General features: G+C 37.8%; 1 pseudogene; it reads left to right on the top strand.

Moving 5' to 3' along the window:
- Positions 1-7,627: 7,627 nt before the first annotated feature.
- Positions 7,628-8,627, top strand: LOC146139433 (uncharacterized; annotated as a pseudogene).
- Positions 8,628-8,848: the final 221 nt, after the last annotated feature.

Genomic DNA, 8,848 nt, shown 5'->3' on the forward strand with positions numbered 1-8,848 from the left:
ACAAAGGCGTTGATTCCTGTTGTTCGGCTTCATCTGAAGAAGAGTGAAGCTGGTCATCTCCGCTGTCGGCAGTTGACGACTGCTAAAAATGACAGCAAATAAAAAAAAACGAAACATTTCCGTAAAAGCCGCAATTTGAATTCATTCGACAATAAATTGCTGAAAAACTGGGTTTTGGAAACTAAGCACTCAAGATCTAAGAAAGTGGTTCTCAACCAGGGTTCGATCGAAGCCCTGGGGTTAGACAAAGCTGTTTCAGGGGCTCGGCGCGAACGTTCTCTAAAACATTGCCTCTAAAACAAACGATAGTTGATTGAAAAGGGAAATCGTGCTTCCCAAACTATGTTTTTTGCAAACTTTAACTATGTAAATACCCTTTTTATCTCTTTTATCATGTTTTTGTCCGCTTTAAGGAAATTATTTGAGGCCAATTGCATATAATGGCATGTTGCGCCGTGTGACAAAAAACACTATGAAAAAAAAACTATAAAACCAGTTTTTGCAAGCTAAATTCGAATGTCTTTTATGTGCGTAAGGCACCACGTATCTGTTTAAATTAAAGGTTTGGCTAATTTATTTCAAATATACGCAAATTTATAAGTTGCTTATACCCAGTTTCAGGTGCATATTTGCGCACGGGTTCGCAAGAAAACAACAGGTGTTTAAAGATTAATTGTTTTACGGTGTCACGTCTGACGTAACTTAATACCTGAAAACTAAAAACTTTCACGTTTCCCAAAAACAAAAATCCTGGATAAGCCACGTTTTGATTGCAACCAGAGGAAAAAGAAACGGATAGTGGGTGAAAGTTTATGGTTCGATGAAAGGTTGCAGAATAACATATGGGTTTGACAGGGTAACAAAGGCTAAGAACCACTGCTTACGTTTTTGCGACGGTTTTGTCTGACTTTGCGCTTTTAAGAAACGTCGTTAAAAGACAGACATATTTTAGTGAGCCGAAAATTTAGCGAACTGTACCAATGCACGCCGTAACCGTTTATCAGTGAGATAATGTGACGCGTTTACCAGTTGATTAGGCTACTAAACCCTGATCACATAATAGTTCAGTGATGTAATCCAAATACAACTAAATGCCGCCAACAGCCTATTGTGCCAACATTCTTGGTGATTTTGTCATACCCAGAACAATGGACGGTAAAGATATCTGACGCTAAATAGCCGCGTTCAGGCATAGGACTGCTGAATCGCACCTTACGATTTTCCCAACACTCCTACTTGGGCTACAACGCGAGCGTTTTTTCTTACAATAAAGTGGCTGACAAACAACCAAGAACCCCTTATATATGTATTTTTTTAATTAAACACCTTAAAAAAAACGTGAGGTTGTTTACCCATGACTCATCATGAGGTTTTTCAAAAAAAAAATAAAGGTGGTACTATATTGGCTAAACAAAAGCTAAAATTACCATTTCACTGGGTGCAGTGGATGGACTGATGTTGGATTCGCCAGTCGTCGGTCTTTCGCCTGGCATCTAAAAAAATAAATATGAAAGAAATTGCAATAAAACAAGTCTGTTGTGATGAGAAATTTCAATGATCATTCGGAATCCGCAGTGATTTCTACCATGAACAATAAATTTATCAAAAGGTAGTAGATTAACAACTATAGAGGTAATTCAACTTCTAAAAGCTAAATATATCTAGCGGCTTGAAAAAGTTACCTTTTAACAATTCTATTTTATCTATATGGCTTATTTTAGTATAGCCATGGCGTCATTTGGGATAGGATCGGACAGCAGTACTTTTTTAATTTCGGGTATCGATATGGAAATAAAACGTCAAGGATCGGACTTCGCTAGTTCTAACGAGATTAAGTGAAAAAGTAAGTGAAACATATCCTAAAACTTAACATCATAAGGTACTTACATCAACGAATTGCGGCTGGTCAATTGAGGAGTCATTGTGTGGCTAGATGTAAATAGCAAAAAAACAAATTATATTTTTTTTTTTTTTAATTATCATGACCAGCTTATAAATATAAATAAAAAACTTAAAATTTGTATTCAATCTCTATCATCTCACACCTATCATAAACAACCCATCCCATTAGGTCCGATATATGAATCTAAAACAAAAAATATACAAATAACATGTCACAAAAGGTACTAAAATAATTTGATAGTGTCACAGGATAATATCATTTAGTTCTGCGTTTTTATTATGGCAGCAGGATAATATTAACGCAGGAAAGGTGTATTGAATACAACTATAGTAATCATGGAAAAAGTTTGACTTCGAAAAAGCAATACCTGATCCCCAGATAACGGTGAAGATACAGAAGATGCCGATGAAGATGCGGCATTTTGTGCTCCTGATTGTTGAGTTGATATTCCACCAGAATACTGTCCATTCCTAGCAACTGGGGAACTCGCACTGTCAGTTGATGACTGAAATATAAACAATGTTAACTTAGTAGAGATCTACAATGGTGAGCTTAAAAGTTTATTATCGGCCAAGATATCTCGATCCAATATATTTTTGTTCTTAATGGTATTTTAGATAATTGTAAACGGTTGTTAAAAATAATATAACATAGTTCACAGAATACCGATGGATGCAGGCGCGTTTTTATGTCACCAAGTGTGACAAAATTATCGCTTGAGTAAAATTGTACATTGACAAACCTGTATAACCATTGAACCAAACACTAGGTATAGGTGGCAGTGTTATAAACAAGTTCAAGTCAATTGATTTGAAATAAAAATAGCAATTTAGTCGATGTCACGTCATTCCCGTCAAAACATTATGTTAAACTAATAAAATTGGCAAACATATCCGATTCTAAGTGATGTTTTAATTAGACAAAAACAATATCCTAACATATAGTGAGCAAACTGTTTTACAAGCAAAAGTTGGGGTAAAACAAAGCAAAATTTACCAATTATGTTAATTAATGAAAACACTCAAGTTCAAGACATTTATACAAAAGACTAAAGCTAAGATAATTTATCAAAGTCAAGTAAATCGCCAACAGAGCTTATGTATGCTTTCTTCAAGCCATTGAATAAATTCACTACAAATTTACAAAACAATATTTAACAAAATTATTGTTGTGTAATAATAGGACTCGTTTAAGAATAGGATTGCAAATAAGTGTCCTGTTGCTGCGAATGCACGCGTGCTGAAACAACATTAGGGTGTATCCACCACGATCCACGATTTGGTTGAAATCAATATTAAAATCAAAATCTATATTTGTAACTAAATTTGTTCTATAATATCGGATCTGACCCGATACCCGATGCCAAGTGGTAGTACCGGTACGCGTCTGATACTAGGATGGTATCGGTGGTGATCCGGTACCAGATAATATGGGAATTTCAGACAAGATTTAGAATCCATGACAGCGATTCTGTCGTAAAAGTTTTTTAACAACTAATAATTCCTTTTAGACTGGAGGCAACTGCATTTTGTAATGCTAAAGCAAATTTGGCCTGATTATCTATTTTGAATATTTCAGCTTAGTAATGCGAATTATTCAGCAGTGAGGAAGGATTTCGTGCGGATTATTGGTTTAGCCCTGCATCCGACTGGTCAGGATAAGAACTCCTGCTAATAAGTCGAAATTTAAAGTGCATGTTTACGCAGTCCACGGAGTTTTATACGTTGCCGTTAAGAAAATTTCCGATCGGTTTCGCGCGATCCGGTTTCAAAACAATATGAGATATAATCAAATTGGAAGGTGTTTATACAAAAGGTACTAAAATAATTTCGAGTCAAATACTTTTGTATAGGGCAGAATAATATAAACGCAGAAAAGGTCATGTACACCACTATTTAAATCGTGGGACAAGTTTGACTTACGAAAAGAAATACCTGGTCCCCAGATAATGTAAAAAACTATCGTGGAAAAGCGAGCATTGCGCAATCAAATATATTTTGTGTTTTTTAGGACGTTGGAACATGGCATTTTATATACGTTATTGTAAACGGTTGCATAAAATGGTTTTTACAATACCAATAAATGGTTATACACTGTGATCAAAGAATAGGAACGAGAGGCTAAAAATGTTTAACCAATACGATGATAAGGTCGGTTTATAAATGTCAGGTAATAGCGATAAGGAGAAATTCAGAGGGAAAAATCAATTACGATACCTAAATATTGTTTTTGGGTTCTAGTTACATTTTTTTTAATTAGTTGCGATTTCTATTTGCATAAAGTTTACTTACCAAAAGGGGAGCTGAAGGGTCAGTGGTGTCAATTGGTCGATCAACCCTAACTTGCTCTAATTGTGGTCCCGGTGCTGACATAATTTGGCTTGAATTGGCGGCCGGAGTTGCTCCATTTTGATCAACTGGCGACTGTTAAAAATAATATATGATAGTTCACAGTATACTGATGGGTTCAGGCGCGTTTTTGCTGTCGCCAAGTGTGACAAATTTATCGCTTGAGTAAAATTGTACATTGACAAAAATGTATCACATCTAAACCAAATATTAGGTATGGGTGGCAGTGTTGTCATCAAGTTGGGAGTCAATTTATTTGCAAAAAGTAACAAGTTAGTCCATGTCAAGTTATTTGCATTAAAATAATATGTTAAACTAATCAAATTGGTAAACTTATCCGATTCTAAGTGATGTTTTAATTAGAAAACATCAAAAATCTAGCAAATACCAAGAAAAGTCCAAGTCATTTGTCCATAAGACTAAAGTAAGATAAGTCCACGGAGACCGAAGTGCGCTTTAGTCAAGTCATTGAAATAAATAATTAAAACACTGGCGAGTGGTATACATAACAATATTTAATCGATTACGACTTTCAATTATCATGTTTCCACCATCATTTGGTGGAACCTGAAATTTCTAGTAAACAATTTTGATAAATGTTTGCAATAATAGTAGTAGGTACTGCAGCAAAATTGCAGGTTATAAACTAAAAGAATAAAGAGACTCCTAAAAAAGATGTGGTAAATTTGTGCCATGTACCTTATTCTATGTTATTTATTACGCTATGTTTATTTGTGACATGTTGTGTTGCAGGTAATGTTTAATTAAAATTCAGTTAAAAAAAACCTAGCAACCCCTAGGTCACCACAGTTTTATGAACTGATTTGTTAACATTGACCTTGCACTTTACCAATCACAATGGAGAGACTGATGAGGCCAGATCATCTGGAACTTGATCCTAATGACCCAGAGGCCATTAAAATGTATAAACATTGGTGGCATTCATTTGATGGTTTTATTCGAGCCATTGAGAAAACACAAAATAGCCATCGGAGTGGAACCAGCCAAGAAACAGGTGGTGTTATTACTTTATCATCAGAAGAAAAATTAGACCTCCTTGTCAATGGCATATTGCACAAACTCTACTCCTATGTAGAATCCGTGAAACCTTTCAATCTGCTAAAAAGACTCTTAACAAAATTTTTCTGAAAGAAAATAACATCACAGTAGCTCGTTATTTATTGATGGTGAGAAAACAGAAACCGGATGAGAACCTAACTGATTTCATGTATGCTTTGCATGAGCTTTCTAAATCCTGTGATTTTCAGGATGTCGATGCAGATACTTATTGACAAGAAATGGTTCGCGACTCCTTTATTAGTGGCATGGTAGCCCCCGACAAAGACTTCTTGAGAAAAATAAGGTTACCGGTAAAGAATCCTTTGATCAAGCTTTGGTGTTAGAATGAGCAAGGAATGAGGCCGTGACCTTTATTAAGGAAACTACAAATGTGACAATTGCAGCCTCAGAGACTCCGGAGTCCACTGTTTTTGCAATAGCTAAGAAAGATTGTTTCTACTGTGGAGGTTCTTTGCATCCTGGAGGCCGCTCCTCTTGTCCAGCTAGAGAAGCTACTTGTAACTCCTGTGGTCGCAAAGGTCACTATGCTAAACAGTGCTTGTCAAGAATAAGAAAGAAGGGATTTAGTAGTTCCTTCAAGACATTGGCTTCAGTTCTGCCACAAACAGAAAAGTGGAGAGTCTACTTTTGCATCTATCAAGAATTCTTTCATATATATGATGAATGGGCAGCCTGATCCACCTTCAGGTTTATATCCTGCACTTATTAAAGTCTCCCTTGGTGCCAGGCTGCTAAACGCTTTGGTGGATTCTGGAGCAACTGGATGTTACTTGGATAGTCGAGTATGTCAGGAACATCACTTACCTGTTTCTGGGCAAAGATCCAAAGTAGGTATGGCTTCACGAAAGGCTGCAGCTGAGGTAATTGGCACTACTTGTACAACATTGTGGCTAAACAAATCCCGCTATTCTCTGACATTTGAGGTGGTTGATGAATTATGTGCTGAAGTTATTCTGGGACAATCATTTCTCGGCCTTCATAAAGGGGCATTCTTTCACTTTAAGGGTCCTCGTCCTCTTCTTAACATTTGCCCTACTTACGCTGATGACCAATCTTTTATCCATAAGGTAGTTTTAAAACTTCTAGAAGAGGAGATTATTGAACCTTCAAGAAGTCCTTGGCGTGCACAAGTTTTGTTGCAAAGAGTGGTAATCACCGCCGTCAATTGGTCATTGATTACTCTCAAACTGTGAATCGCTTTACACTTCTAGATGCATATCCGCTGCCCAGGATAGATGATCAAGTAAATGCTGTTGCTAAAGGTAAACTCTTTAGCACGCTTGATTTGCGCTCTGCCTATCATCAGATTCCCCTGCATGAAGAAGATAGACCTTTAACCGCTTTTGAGGCCGATGGTCGACTATATCAGTATAAAAGACTGCCTTTTGGATTGACCAATAGAGTATCTGTTTTTCAAAGACTAATAGATGCTATCATTTCAAAATATGGGTTAAGAAAAACGTTTGCCTACCTGGACAAAGTAACTGTGGTGGGAAACTCACATGAGGAACATGACAGAAATTTTGAAGCCCTATTACATGCTGCCGGGAAGGAAGGCCTCACCTTCAACAAAGAAAAGTCACCTATTGCAAAGAATGAAATTCAACTGTTGGGATACCTGGTAAAGCCTGGTAAAATCCAGCCTTATCCTGAGCGATTGTAGCCACTCTTGAACATGCCTGTGCCTCAAACTCTTGTTGAACTGCGACGCGCTGTGGGTCTATTTGCATACTATACCCGTTGGGTTCATCAGTTTTCAGATAAGGTTCGACTCCTTGTCAAAGCCATTCAGGAAAAGGCTCTCCCATTGGCTAAACCACAAGCTATGGCTTTTGCAGAGCTTAGAAAAAGTTTGGCTTCCGCCTGTCTGAAAAATATTGATCCTTATCAACCCTTTACTGTGGAATGTGATGCCTCCCAATTTGCACTGGCCGCTACCCTGAACCAATGTGGTCGCCCTGTCGCTTTTTACTCACGGACCTTTACAAAAAGCGAACTCAACTACCCTATCGTGGAGAAGGAGGCTACAGCTATTATGGAGGCTACGAGAAAATGGAGTCATTTCTTGCATGGTAACACCTTTACATTATTGACTGACCAGCGTGCTCTTTCTTATATGTTTGATCATGTGCGCCCAGGTAAAATAAAAAATGCTAAGTTCCAGATGTGGCAAGCTGAACTGGAGGCCTTTTCATATCGCGTTCACCACCGTCCTGGTAAACTAAACATTGCTCCTTTCAAGAACTTCTTCTCTATGTTTCATGGGAAATGCTGGACTAGTCCAAATCCATAGGCAATTGGGGCACCCTGGGGTAACACGCCTACTTCATTTTATAAAAGCGCGCAACTTACCTTACTCTATTAATGAGGTTCGGCAAACATGTGCAGAATGTAAAGTTTGTGCCGAAGTAAAACCTCGTTTTCACCGCAAGTCTAATGAGTCTTTAATCAAAGCTTCTGCTCCATGGGAAAGAATTAGCATTGATTTTAAAGGACCTGTCAGGGGTAGAAGACATTACATTCTCTTTGTGGTGGATGAGTTTTCCCGTTTTCCTTTTGCAATTCCCTGTTCTGACATGACTACCAAAACCATCATAGCTTTGCTAACTTCGCTTTTTGCTCTTTTTGGTCTACCCTCTTTCGTCCACAGTAACCGGGGCACAGCCTTTGCTTCTGGTGAATTTAAAAAGTTTTTGACCGATAGAGGAGTGGTCCCAAGTCGGACTACTCCCTATCATCCTACTGGTAACAGCCAATGTGAAAGAGTGAACCAAACCATATGGCGAACGGTTAAACTCCTTTTAAAGGACAGGGGTCTGGGAGAAGATAGATGGGAAGAAATCTTAGTGGAGGCCCTTCATTCCGTAAGATCTCTGCTTTGCACCTCAACAAACAAAACCCCTCATGAGCGTTTTTTAAACTTTGGACGAAGAACTATGCTGGGGAGATCATTACCATCATGGCTGCACCAGCCTGGAAAAGTTTTGATGATACGTTTTGTGTGAAATAAAGAAGATCCCTTAGTTGATGAGGTAGACTTGCTGGAAGCCAATCAAAGTTTTGCACATATTCGTCTTCCAGGGGGGTGTGAATCGACAGTGTCTGTGCAGGATTTAGCTCCTTGCCCTGAAGACCATGAAGTCCCTCCACTGCCAGATTCAGAATCCTTTGGTGAGTGTCTTGAATATGGAGTCCCAATTCCTACCAATTCGGTAAATTTGTGCCATGTAACTTATTCAATGTTATTTATTACGCTATGTTTATTTGTGACATGTTGTGTTGCAGGTAATGTTTAGTTAAAATTCAGTTTGATAAAAACCTAGCAATCCCTAGGTCACCGCAAAAGACAAATTGGCCATTCTTGAAACACAACAATAATGTCTAAGCCATGGCCCTCAAAGCGAGGTTAGTGAAGAGATATTTCTCCCGATAACATTACTAAAACATAAGGTGAATAAAAAATTTGTAGATGGTGGCTTGAAATTTGCAAGTAACAAGTGCCTTTTTTATAAAACAA

This window comes from Ascidiella aspersa, chromosome 6 (assembly GCF_963924565.1).
Source record: "Ascidiella aspersa chromosome 6, kaAscAspe10.2, whole genome shotgun sequence".
In the NCBI taxonomy this organism is placed as follows: domain Eukaryota; kingdom Metazoa; phylum Chordata; class Ascidiacea; order Phlebobranchia; family Ascidiidae; genus Ascidiella; species Ascidiella aspersa.